Source organism: Mustela nivalis, assembly GCF_964662115.1.
Source record: "Mustela nivalis genome assembly, chromosome: 1".
NCBI classification, from domain to species: Eukaryota; Metazoa; Chordata; class Mammalia; order Carnivora; family Mustelidae; genus Mustela; species Mustela nivalis.
This window is the reverse complement of record NC_139020.1, coordinates 91280064-91292447: the sequence shown is the minus strand read 5'-3', so window position 1 is coordinate 91292447 and position 12384 is coordinate 91280064. Positions and strand designations below refer to the sequence as shown.

General features: G+C 37.6%; 1 protein-coding gene across 18 annotated transcripts in view; it reads left to right on the top strand.

Moving 5' to 3' along the window:
- The window catches only part of MECOM (MDS1 and EVI1 complex locus), a 545117-nt gene that overhangs the window by 428944 nt on the left and 103789 nt on the right, over positions 1-12384 (top strand). The window lies entirely within an intron of this gene.

The window sequence follows — 12384 nt, the reverse complement described above, 5'->3', positions numbered from 1 at the left end:
GACACTCTTACTTGGTTTTTTAAATAGGGTTGACTTTCTATTTATTCTCTATGCCCGGTGACTTTTTTTTTTTTTGTACACCAGTTATTTAAAAGTGTGTTTATTATTTTCGTGACTGATAATGATTATTACAGTAATACTGTACTTTTCAGTTGATAAAGTGTGTTCATATGCATTATTATGTCATTACATCATTGCCATCATTATAAGAACTTCGAGAAATGGGTTGGATCAATATTGTTTTTTTACCCCAATTTTTCAAATGATGAAAAGAAGTTCAGTGAGGTTAAGTGATTTGTTCATGTTTTTATAGCTAGTAAGTGTCAAACCTATACTCCAATCTAGCTATTTGAACTCTAAATGCCATGTTCTTTCCACTGTGGTTTTAAAATGGCCTGTTGTGTGTGTGCGTGTGTGTACGTGGGTTTTAAAGGGCTACATTTAGCACAGGGAGTCCTGTGGAAGATATGTGTAGATCGATTGGCATAATGCATATCAAGGCTTCTTGTTATTCATCTCTGCATTGCTTCCTGTTGAGGTAGAGTAGGTGGTCTAAAGCACAGATGGGTCTGAAATTTGATTTTAATTAATGGCTATGACAAAGTCTGCGGGTTCATTTTGATCATGCGTATCTTCAATGTAACACGAACATGCCTAGTAGAATAGTGAAAAGGTGAGAAATGACAGGAAGTTGGTGAGAAATGGCACGATGATGGCTGTGTTTATCCCAACACGTTTTAGGTTTGCTGTTTTAGAATTTCATTTGCTCGTTCTTTGTGGCCCCTTGTCCATCCCACTTTGGGATATGTGCCTAATAAATCCATCGGCTTGCTTGGCAAAACTAAGTTGGACTTAATTGTTCACTCTAAATTTTAGTAAAAAATATTTTACCAGATGATCTTGGTACTGAAGGAGCTTTGGAGGGGAAGGATTAGGGGGACTTCCGTGAGACATGTTCAAATAGAAGCAGCTCATTGTACACTGTCTCCCTGGATATTGATCTCTTCCTCCACCATGGCTGATTAGGGGGCACTATAGCACAGCAAAGATAACCCTGTAAGAAGTGTAAGAGCTGCTCTTTGAGGATCTCTGAGAGGTCAAGGGATTATATAACTGCATTGGAATAAAACTGGGGATGCTGGCACCTTGACCTAAAATAGCTTTAAACTTTAACAAATAATGTGGATTTTAGTCTATTTTGCTTCTAGCCTTCACTTAGTAAAGATTTCCTGGCCAGCTCTAGGAAGGAAAACATTCTATAGTAAAATAAAACACTAATGACTCCAGAATACTACGTGACACCTAATTTAATGATTGCCACCAAAATTATTTTCACCAGTTATAAATCAATTACTAGGCATAGTTATAATCACATTAATAACACTGGTTTGCCTTCTCAAATCCAAATAGTGTACAGTGAGGAAATGTTTTGACTCTAAATGGTTTTAATTAAAGAATAAGCCTTTTTTTTTTTTTTAAAGGTGGTAAGGAGGTATATTTTTTGTCCTTGCTCTTTGATTTTTGTGTTCATGGTTTCAAGAAAAAAGGAAAGTAATGATTATAGTAAATTACAGGAGTTCGGCAGTGGGGTAATTAACAGGTAATTATCAATAAACAATTTAACCACAAAAGCTTGGATCCCACCTACCACTTGTCAACAATAAAAGCTTAGTAACTCCACATGCCATTGGAAACAGAGTCTACAGGGAGCCCCAGAAAGGACTGCTAATATAAATAAACAATTCTTTCTTGGGAGAATACACAAGGGCCAGGCTGTAAGTGACCACATAGAAGAAGGAAAGAAAAATCCAGTAGACAGGAAAAATATTAGGAAACCAAACATTTGGTTTCAGATTTAGGAGAAAAATATGAATATCCTTGGTATGGGAGCCAGAAAAATTATCTATGAATGTCTTTCTCATCCCATACATAAATTTTGTGTTTCTTTCAGCATGGTTAGAAGTGTAAGATTATTTAGCCAAGCTGGCATTTTTACACAAGGAAAAAGTTGACCTTATCCAGGTTTAAATATAGTCAGCATACTTTATAGATTGAATAATTGGTGAATAATTCACCATAAAATATATTTATTATGGAAATCTACAACTAGGTTTTGAAGGCATCTCTAAACTTTATACAAACCTTGATTTGGAAACCCTTTCCTCTTTAAAATGGCTAGATCTCTATTACCACAGCTTGATGGGGTAAAGTTTTCTCAATAGCTCAGGAAAAAGCAACCCTTTAGTTCAGACAAGAAGACATGATGCCAAAGACAATGAATAATAATACAACTGACTATTTCTAGTTCATTTTGGCTCTGTTAATGTGTTGTTAGGATACAATTAGAAAATTCATAGATACAATTAGAAAATTCATTATTAAATCATGATTTGAATTTCATTTTGGAGGAGGTTTTCTCTTTTTAAATTCGATTTCATCTATGCACGCGAGCATGCACGCACACAAAGACACCACCTCCCCCAAGCCCTGTGTGTCTAAAATGACATTTGAATATATCAGAATCTAAATCACTTATTGACTAGTATCAACACCTGGTGACATGCTTAGTTAGCATCATGCAGAGTGCATTAAGTACATACGTTCTTTGTTGTCTAAGGTATAAGAGATGAAACTGTCTTAGAATACATTTGAAAGATGTACATGCAACTGAATAAACACTGAGTACATATTCAATAAAGATTTCATTATCTCCAGGCCAAGGGGTAAATGTATATTGTGGAGTGATGACAGTAAGGTGACCCACGGGGGTTGCAAGGTAAGATAAGGGAGTCGTGAGGAGAGATTGCCATCTGACTGCGCACCTGTCAGGACAATCTTTGGGTGGAGGAGAGATTCCATGTGCCATCTGAATGGCACTCTGCAGCCAGCCTGGCACATCAGGGTGGGCAGGCAATCCCTGAAGAGGGAAGGAAAAGCTAGCACAAAGTTCTGGTCTCAACAAGAGGTGTAGGTCTGGGCAGATGCTGCCCAGGGATCCAAGGATGATATCACACTACAGCAAAAATTTGAATGTTTAGTGCGATGTTTAAAGTCCTGTGAAACCTAATTGCCAAAATACCTGACTCTGCTGTGCTATTTTGCCTGAACTTCACCTAAGACCGTTTTCATTTTCTCTCTGGACTGGCATTATGTCTGCCTAAATTTTTTCCTTCAGATTGCCCACATCCAATTGCATTCATTAGAACTTTGCTAAATGCTGAGTTCCCCATGGTTTTCTTAATTCCCTTTTGAATTTTTTTTTTTCAAGACAATCCCAGATCTTGTTAAAAAACCCTCCCACTGTGTCTTCTGTTACTAAAAAGTAATTAAATAAAAAGTGAGGTTTGGATACATCTATCATTTAATTTGAAATTACATATGAGTATAGAGAGCAAAAGTGACTTTGAAAGATCAGTTCTCAAATTTTGACTTAAGAACTGTGTTATTAGCCAAAATAATATGAACCGAGTCCATTCTCTTGACCTTCACAAGGTCTAACCTAGTCCGTTACTGCAGCAAAGCCGGGAACCAAAGAACGGCTTTGAATAGGTCAGACCCAAACCGAGTTAAGTTTGCATGTGGTCAAATAGACATTAGTTAAAAAATAATTAATGCTATCTTTGACCTTTGAAATGAGGAAGGACATTCATAGTCCTCTCTGCCACTCCATACATGTGAATCTACTTAACTAATGTCATTACTTTTAAAATAGAGATCCTTTTAATGGAGCTTGATTTCAAATATCTTGAATAACTTCAGCAAAATTGTATTCTTCCTAAATGGTTGGTATCAACAAATTTCCCTGGGATATTTAGAGCACACATTTTTTTTAATTGTTTACCAGATGATTTTTGAAAACATATACAGATAGATAGATATATATTTGCTGTATGATAGAACCGCTGATCAAATTCCTTTGGCACAGCTGGGCAAGAGCTCCTTGGGGTTGTTATGAGAAGATCATCGATTGTTCCCCTTTCAGGTTTTAATAAGACCCAGAAACAGGTGTAGTTCTGTTGTTGTGAGTGCTAGTGTTTTAGGGAGGAATTTCTAAATTGTTTCACAGTCCTTTGCTACTGGAAAGAAGAATGACTTTTTTCTCTTCCCCTATCCTCCCATTATTTTTCCTTTTCTACCAATTACCATGATAATGTGAAGAAGGAAAACCCTCATTCACCGTGAATTCTCTTAGCTGTTGCTGGGATAGCCACAGAAGGGAAAGAACAGAAGTATCCCGAAAGCAGGCTCTAAATAAACAGTAACTTACAATGTAGTTTTCACTTTGTTCTTCATTGTTTCCCCAAATTATTTCTAGTTCAGATATATTTGGGGGAGTTTAACAGGTATGCTTCATGTTTTCCCAAATAACAGTTTTAAATTAACAAATGAATAAGCCCTACAGGTGACATAGAAGATACAAAACAGACAGGCACATAGGAGACAATTATAACTCGGTTTTGTGAACAAATGAATAAATAAGCCCATCTAGGCCTTTATACAATTTCCTCGTCCTTTTCTAGATAACTCTTGTTTGTCTTTTGGGTTCCCAGTTAATTGTCACTTCACAGGAATGACTTTCCTGACTGTTCTTTGCATTTGTTACTGCAGCACACTGAATTTCTACCCTGTCTTCATCACATTTGGTTGGGATTCAGTGTTCCGTGTCTATCCCCTCCACTGTCTAGATCTGTTATGTGTGGTGTATTGTTCCCAGGACCCGCTATAGCAATTGGCAAATTCAGCACGAACCTGAACAGTTCAAAAGGAAGAATAGGTAGAAAGTAGAGTTCAAATGAAAAGAGAGAAAAAGAAATGAATAGTAGGTAAGATCTGTAGAGGAAAGAGTCCCTGGCAAGGGAAGAAAGGAAGAGATGCTTAGAATGGTGCAAAGGACAGAGAAATCAAGACTTTGCAACGGCACATTGATGCCTAAGCCATGGAAGAAGTTATGGCATAAAAATAGAAGGAGGGAATAGATAAAAAAAAAAAAGAGAGAGAAACAATGAATAATTCACAAGAATGTTAATCAGAATTTAAAATAGAAAAAGTAACAAAGAGGATTTTGCCCAGTTATTTTCATTTCTGACCTTGCTTTCCCCCTAGGCAAAGGGAGAGCAAAGTGAAGTGAGGGTTTGATATAAAAGTTTGACTTAAGATACAGATTTTCCCCCAATGTAAAACCCTATTTCGTAATAAGTAAATACAAAACACTGAGCCATTGTAATAAAGAAGGCATCTATTGTTATGAATTGGTCTCAGCAACTTGACATCATCTTTTATTGTCGTAAGTCATAAGTAGTTCACATATTTTAAAATCAAAGTCTTGTTTTTCTAGCGTTCACATATATTTTTTTAAAATCTACTTTAATGTTGGTGAATAAAATCTATGTTTTAGGATTTCCATGATAACATGTTCTTTATGTCGTTTTGCAAAAAGGGGACATGATTTGGTGTTTGTTTTAACCAATCTGTCATCCACAGAGACGTGCTTTACCATGGAGCTTTTACTCAGTCTCTTATTAGAAAACTATAGTTCATCAGAAAGATCAATGATAAATCAAATGTGTGTCATGGTAGTACCTTGCTACCTCTCCTCGGGGTGGAGGGCAAAATATAATGTTGACTATTGCACAGTGTCACACCAGGGTTTTTATAAAGGTATAATCATTTTCAGAATTCTTAAGCTCTTAGTCCTTATTGAGCTCATCAGTTGACAAAGCATCACTTGACGAGCCAAAGCACATTCTTAGTTTGCACAGTTAGAATGACTATGCACACCCTCATCACTCTGAGAGTTCTTTTCTCTTTCTGTAGATAATTCTCAGAAGCACCTGGATGACTAGAGAATTTTGAGATTAAATTTCAGTTTCTTGGACTCTAATATGGATCAGCTGGCTTTAAAAGCACGTAGTGCAAAGAGGTCACTAACATTATCACTGGACTAGCCTTGTATTCACATGAGCAGGACTAAGATCTGAAGCTGCTAGAAAATCTGTCCCGGAGCCCAGGAAGCCTGTGGATGAACTACACACGGTCTGAGGTAAACTGGGATACACTGGAAACTCTATTCATTTATTACAGTTCACACATCGTACTTTAAAGTGTGATCACTTTTTTGTTGTTGTTGTTCTTTTGCCCTTCTTACCACTGCCTTGCAATCCTTGTTATCAAAATTTCCCAGCAAGTAATTCCAAAATAAGAAAAATGGTTGATGTGTGTGCTAAGCAAAAACAAAACAAGCCCACGTCTCATTTTAAAGTTTTATAAAAATTGTGAGGCATTCTAAATGTAAGGGGTGTGTATTTATGGATGTATCACAAACTATTTTGTGTTTTCAACAACTCTGTTTTTCAAACAGCCTTAGTTACTGGTGTCATTTTTCAATTTTTCTTTCCCTTTACTTAGAAAATGATATCTCAGGACATAAGATACCTGAGAATTGGGAAGGAAACCTTAGAACTTCTGAGCATCCAGTGAGATAGAGATATAAAATGCTATCTCATGCAGGTCAGTCATATTTAAAATTATGTTTCCTTTACCGAACAATGTACCCACCGATAAGCTATCTCACATAATCAATGGGCGCGACTTCCTGTGAACGCAGCTCATGCTGAATCCCTATAGTTAGTTAATAGCGATAGAGAGGAGGAACTTGAAGGACTCTCTTCTATTTCCGAACTACAGAATCCTGGCTAAGTAGGAAGCTTAGCCAGAGAGCATATTGGTTTCAGCAGACTATGGTAAAGTTAATTAAGGATGATTAATGGAGCATTTTCCTTCCAATGATATCTGTGACAGAACAAAGCTGTCTGAGGCTTGTCAAGCAGAATTTGAGTTGAATGAGTATTTATGTGATCAAATCTGAAGGCTGCCTCTTGACAGAGCGAGGATTCATCAATCAATTGCTCTGGCTTGCAGTGGTGGGAAATTGGTCTATCCAGTACGTTCTGCTCCCATCCCCCATTTTTTTTCATTCAATCATCCCTCAGGCTACAATGCATCTTTTGCTTTTACCTCCGACCACCTTAAGGGCTATCAGAGAAAAAGTAAAGGCAAGAGCAAAAAACATCTATTATGATGGTTATTTCTCAGCCTAACTCCTACAACTGATTTCTTTGAAGCAGAGGGTTATAAAGTGACAGGGGCCTGTGTGAGGAATTAATTGGCATTAACAAAAGTTATCTTACAGCCTGATGAAAAACAATGGTGGGCTTAGTAAAAAAACTGTCACGTAGCTGTACCCTTTTTGGACTTATACCTTTTGTTCTTATAAAATTGTAGGCTATTTCTTCAGCTTTTATAAAGTCTGCTAATTCTAAGAATAGAGTAGAAAAGAAATAGAGCTTATGCTTCAGATTTTTGCTTGTAAGCTGCATTCTACAATCTGCCGTGACCAGGTCTGGATTCCCCATGTGGTGGTCACTGGCCCTGCGAGGTCAGGCACTGCTGGCCAGATCTACCTGCACAGCAGGCTCATTTTCACGCGGAATATGTGGAGTCTCGTTTAATTGCTGTGGAACATTGTTGATGATCAGGGATTAGCTAAAATATTCATTTTGCAAGACTTATACAAGCCATTTCACATGCTTTATCCAATTCGATGCTCACAAAAAGTTCACGCAAACAGGGGAGCTATAAGGATTCCTATGAAATAGATGTGGAAATTGAGGTTGTAAGTGGTTTCATAACTTGCTAAAATGATGTGGCTGTACATGGCTGAGATGGGACATGGATCTAATTCTGGGCACTCCCACTACACCCTTCTACCTCTTTTGTCGACTGTGTTCTTTCTGGGTCATGGCTAACTGCTTTATTTGCTTCTCAAATGAGGGTACAATACTTGCACCCCTGGGGTGCCTGGGTGGCTCAGTGGGTTAAAGCCTCTGCCTTCCGCTCAGGTCATGATCCCAGGGTCCTGGGATCAAGCCCCCGCATTGGGCTCTCTGCTCAGCAGGGAGCCCGCTTCCTCCTCTCTCTCTACTTGCCTCTCTGCCTACTTGTGATCTCTGTCTGTCCAATAAATAATAAATAAAATCTTTAAAAAAAAAAATACTTGCACCCCGAATGTAAGTAATGAGTGAGTTTTTAATGGTCAAGGCAACTTGAGCAATTCAGTCTGATATTACATTGGCTGATGCTCTGTTTAATTCTGGCGCTGAATGACTGCAACTGGGAGGAGAATATTTCTGGTTCAGCAAGGCACTGAGGCTTTTGGTGATTTCAGGAGTGGCACCCAACTGCACAGACTCTTCATAGTGTCAGTGTGAGAAAGACAGAACTACGGCTTCCCCGAAGAGTAGCCCTAGGGATTCCTGAGTTGTGTTTGGAAGGAAAAAATATTATATGCATACATATTTATATTATTGTTATTTATTGAGATGTTTATAAAGAAGCATTTTTGAAGAGTTGTCTTCATATAACAGAGAAGAGATCGTCTTGGTCATTTATCAGAAAATTTCACTTTCCCAAATCATGCTTACTCATCTTGAAATGTTGTCATTGATTTTATAATCTACATTCTCACTATTTTTGGGAAGCACATATGAGTCATGATACAATAACATACATAGTCAGTTTTACATAAAAGTGTGGCAATCACTTGCCAATATAGTATTGGTATTTTTAGGAAGAAGCTTCATTTCTTTTGTTATATGTTTTCAGAGTGCAAAGTCAGATAAAAAGGAAAATGATTTAATAAAAAGATTGCCAATGGATTAGATCAATTTCAGTTGATATTGATTTCTCTTTATTTATATATAAACACAAATGCTGTTTAGGTCTTTTTGCATCTAAACTGTTACAATGGGCTTAGATTTTTTAAATCTTTCTTTTTTTCTAAAATCTTTTTGAAATGGGTGATTAACATTCCAAGAGTTCAAGATAGGCCTTAGGTTTTCCTGCCCTGTTATCTTTGGAAATTACATTAAATATTTTATTATTTAATATTTCCTTCTTCAGATGTTCTTCTGTGAAAATATTGAAGGGTCTTACCTTTATTTGTTTTCCTTTCTCAGTTATTTTTGTGTAATAACTGAAGGCTTATTTTCTGTTTGTAAATATTTTTAGATAAATAATTCTTTATTCTATAAAATGCTTTGGGATGCAATGTTTATTTATTTTAACTTAGGAAAAAAGTGCAAGGAGCATAAAGGGGTGATCCAAAGACAGCCACACAGAGAACTGAACTCAGTTCTTGATTTATTCACTTCGCCCATTTGAGAATTGCCATTGATGCCAGAGATCGTTCAGCAAATGCAGAGTGAAAAAAACTGTTTTTTCCCTTGTTATGCTTATGATATGTCTGAGAATACTCTTGGATTGTAGCAGCTGTACGTATGATCCTATCACAGCCTGAGATTCAGAACTTGCAGTCCACCCAAATATCTACATCCATGACCTGTGAACTATTAGTAGGTCAGCTTTTTTCTCCATTTAGTATTCAGGCAGTTTATTTCTTAGATATAAGTGCAGCATAGTCACATCTATAAAATTAAAAAAAAATAATTTAAACATATACCTCTGACTTAGTGAGGTGATCTAACATCTGGGTTCTCTTGCTTCGTGGTCTTTCTACTTTGACCCCAGGCCTAATCCTGCCCTCAGGCTTATGTCACTTTGTTATCACCCCCTCCGCCCTCCATCCAAATTACTGATAAAAAAATGTCTGAAAGGAATAGGGCAATTTCCACGTTGCTATTAAGCCATTAATTAGTTGTCCCTGTTTGCATGTCCTTGAGCTCAAATAACCTACTGACTCTAATCAGTAAAATGATAATAAACAAGATATCACTTTTATATATTAGATGGAGGCACAATGTCATCTTCTAAACTTGTTTAACAGTAACAAGTTTAAAAGTAAACTTCTTTAACAGTAGGTAATAATAAGTAATAATAATTCAGGGTGGGTTTCTAAGCAGGTGTGGTAAATTGGACAGTAATTGCACAGTTGATACTCACACTATCTGTAGAAGGATCAGAGCACACTCAAATGGAGTAGACAACTTGGTCGTTCAGTGGACATCATTAATTTTGGTGAACTGGACTAGTTTAAGTTTAACTAGTTTAAGGATTGATTAATCCTACATGATCCAAAGTGATGAGGGCAAGATACTGGTTTGGCAATTGAAAATTTCAAAATGAAAAGGAATGTCGGTATTTTTTCGCATATTCTTGTCCACATTCTTTTGGAACATCTTAACTGTGCTAATTAGAGGATATTAGAACGCAGTGTGTTTGTCATAATTTTTATCACACGGAAGGCACAGTAGTATAGATTTTTTAAAATGACTAAAATTTATTTGAAGTTTTGGAAAATGCTAAAAAATTTTCTGAGAGAAAAATTATGAATATATTATATAATGTGTATATATATATATATATATATATATATACACACACACACACTCACACACGTGTCTTACTACCTAGATTTATTCAACGTGTTTTATAAGATTATAACCAAAGATCTGGGCTTTGTTATTGTAATTCAATATTTGTAGGAAAAAACCTTCAACCAGAAATATATAAATAAACACTAAAGCATGCATTCTCAGTGAAAAAAATTGAGACTTCATTTTGGGCTTAAAATAAACATTTGGCCGTGATCTCAAAATTTATGCCTAAAGTTGTTCATTTTTAGGTTCCTGAACAGTCTGGTCAGTAAAAGTTTTCATTCTAACGCTAGACAGAATCAGTAAAGATGAACGCATGTTGATGTCATTGAAATGGCACTCACAGGGCACCTGGGTGGCTCAGTGGGTTAAGCCTCTGCCTTTGGCTCAGGTCATAATCTCAGGGTCTTGGGATCGAGCCCCACATTGGGTTCTCTTCTCAGCAGGGAGCCTGCTTCCCCCTTTCTCTCTGCCTATCTCTCTGCCTACTTGTGATCTCTGTCAAATAAATAAATAAAATCTTTAAAAAAAAATGGCTTTCACAGATTTACTTTATCCATCCTAGGCTTTAACCCTGACACATACGCATTTTTTTTTTTTCTGATTTTACTGAGCAACCCAACGTGTGTGGAGTGTACAAAATACCACCAAATCAGATTCTGATGCTTTTCCTCATGTCTCTTCTTTGCTCACCATGTGACAAGGATATTTCTCTCTCTTTCCTGTTCATTTCTCTCCTTTCCCTTTCACTGGCTGCCTCTCTCCTCCGAACCCCATCAAAACCAAGCCAAAACAAACAAAACTACCCCAAATGCGATTCTTCATCTCACTTTCAGCCTTTAACACGGGACACTGCCCTTCTCTATTTTATGGAAACCATTCCTACTGTCCTTTATGTTTCAGCTCAGACCTGCCTTCACTTGGGAAGTCTTAAAAGATGCACTCCCTTTGCCTTCTTGCCTCATCCATCATGCAAGCAGGTGCTCTCCTTTTGTACTCCCATACACCTGACTACATAGCAGCTTGGGAGCTCCAAGAAATCTAGGCCTGGGGTTGCCTTGTTTATGCTCTTATAGCTTACAGACAGTAGGAGCTCAATAAAAAATAGGAATAATAAGAGGGGCGCCTGGGTGGCTCAGTGGGTTAAAGCCTCTGCCTTCCGCTCAGGTCATGATCCCAGGGTCCTGGGATCGAGCCCCGCATCGGGCTCTCTGCTCAGCAGGGAGCCGTTTCCTCCTTCTCTCTCTCTGTCTGCCTCTCAGCCTACTTGTAATCTCTGCCTGTCAAATAAATAAATAAATAATCTTAAAAAAAAAAAAAAGAAAGAAAAAGGGGGGAGAGAGACAATGCTGTTTTATAGAAAATAAGTGCATCTTGGGATGCAGCCGAGCCACCTATCTGCAGTAGAGGTGGATCAGAAGTCAGCCTTCTTGATGGACACAGGCGCTGCTATTATCAGTGGCTGAAATAGTCTTCTACAGACTTCTTATTTATAAAATCAGTCACTTCCATACATGCTGAAAGTTCAAGAGTATATATGGGCTCTAGAAACATGGATTGCTATTGCTATACAACATGACTGGCCCCAAGGACCCATTTCCCAACTACCAAACTGGTTATTTGTACTGGCTTTGCAGTCTTACTTCTTTCTTACTAGCCATCTTCAGTCTGTGGGCTGGGGACCTAAATTCCTTTTATGTACCTTAAAATCTACTCTAAATTTTCCTGATGAAATCCCAGTTTTTTTTTTTTTTTTAATAAATTGGCTGATACCATGATTAAGAGAACTGACACCCATTTAGGAGACAAAACAGTCTGTTTAAATCTTGACTCCTTGCGGGGCACCTGGGTGGCTCAGTGGGTTAAGCCACTGCCTTTGGCTCAGGTCATGATCTCAGGGTCTTGGGATCGAATCCCACATCGTGCTCTCTGCTCAGCAGGGAGCCTGCTTCCCTCTCTTTCTCTCTCGGCCTGCCTCTCTGTCTACTTGTGA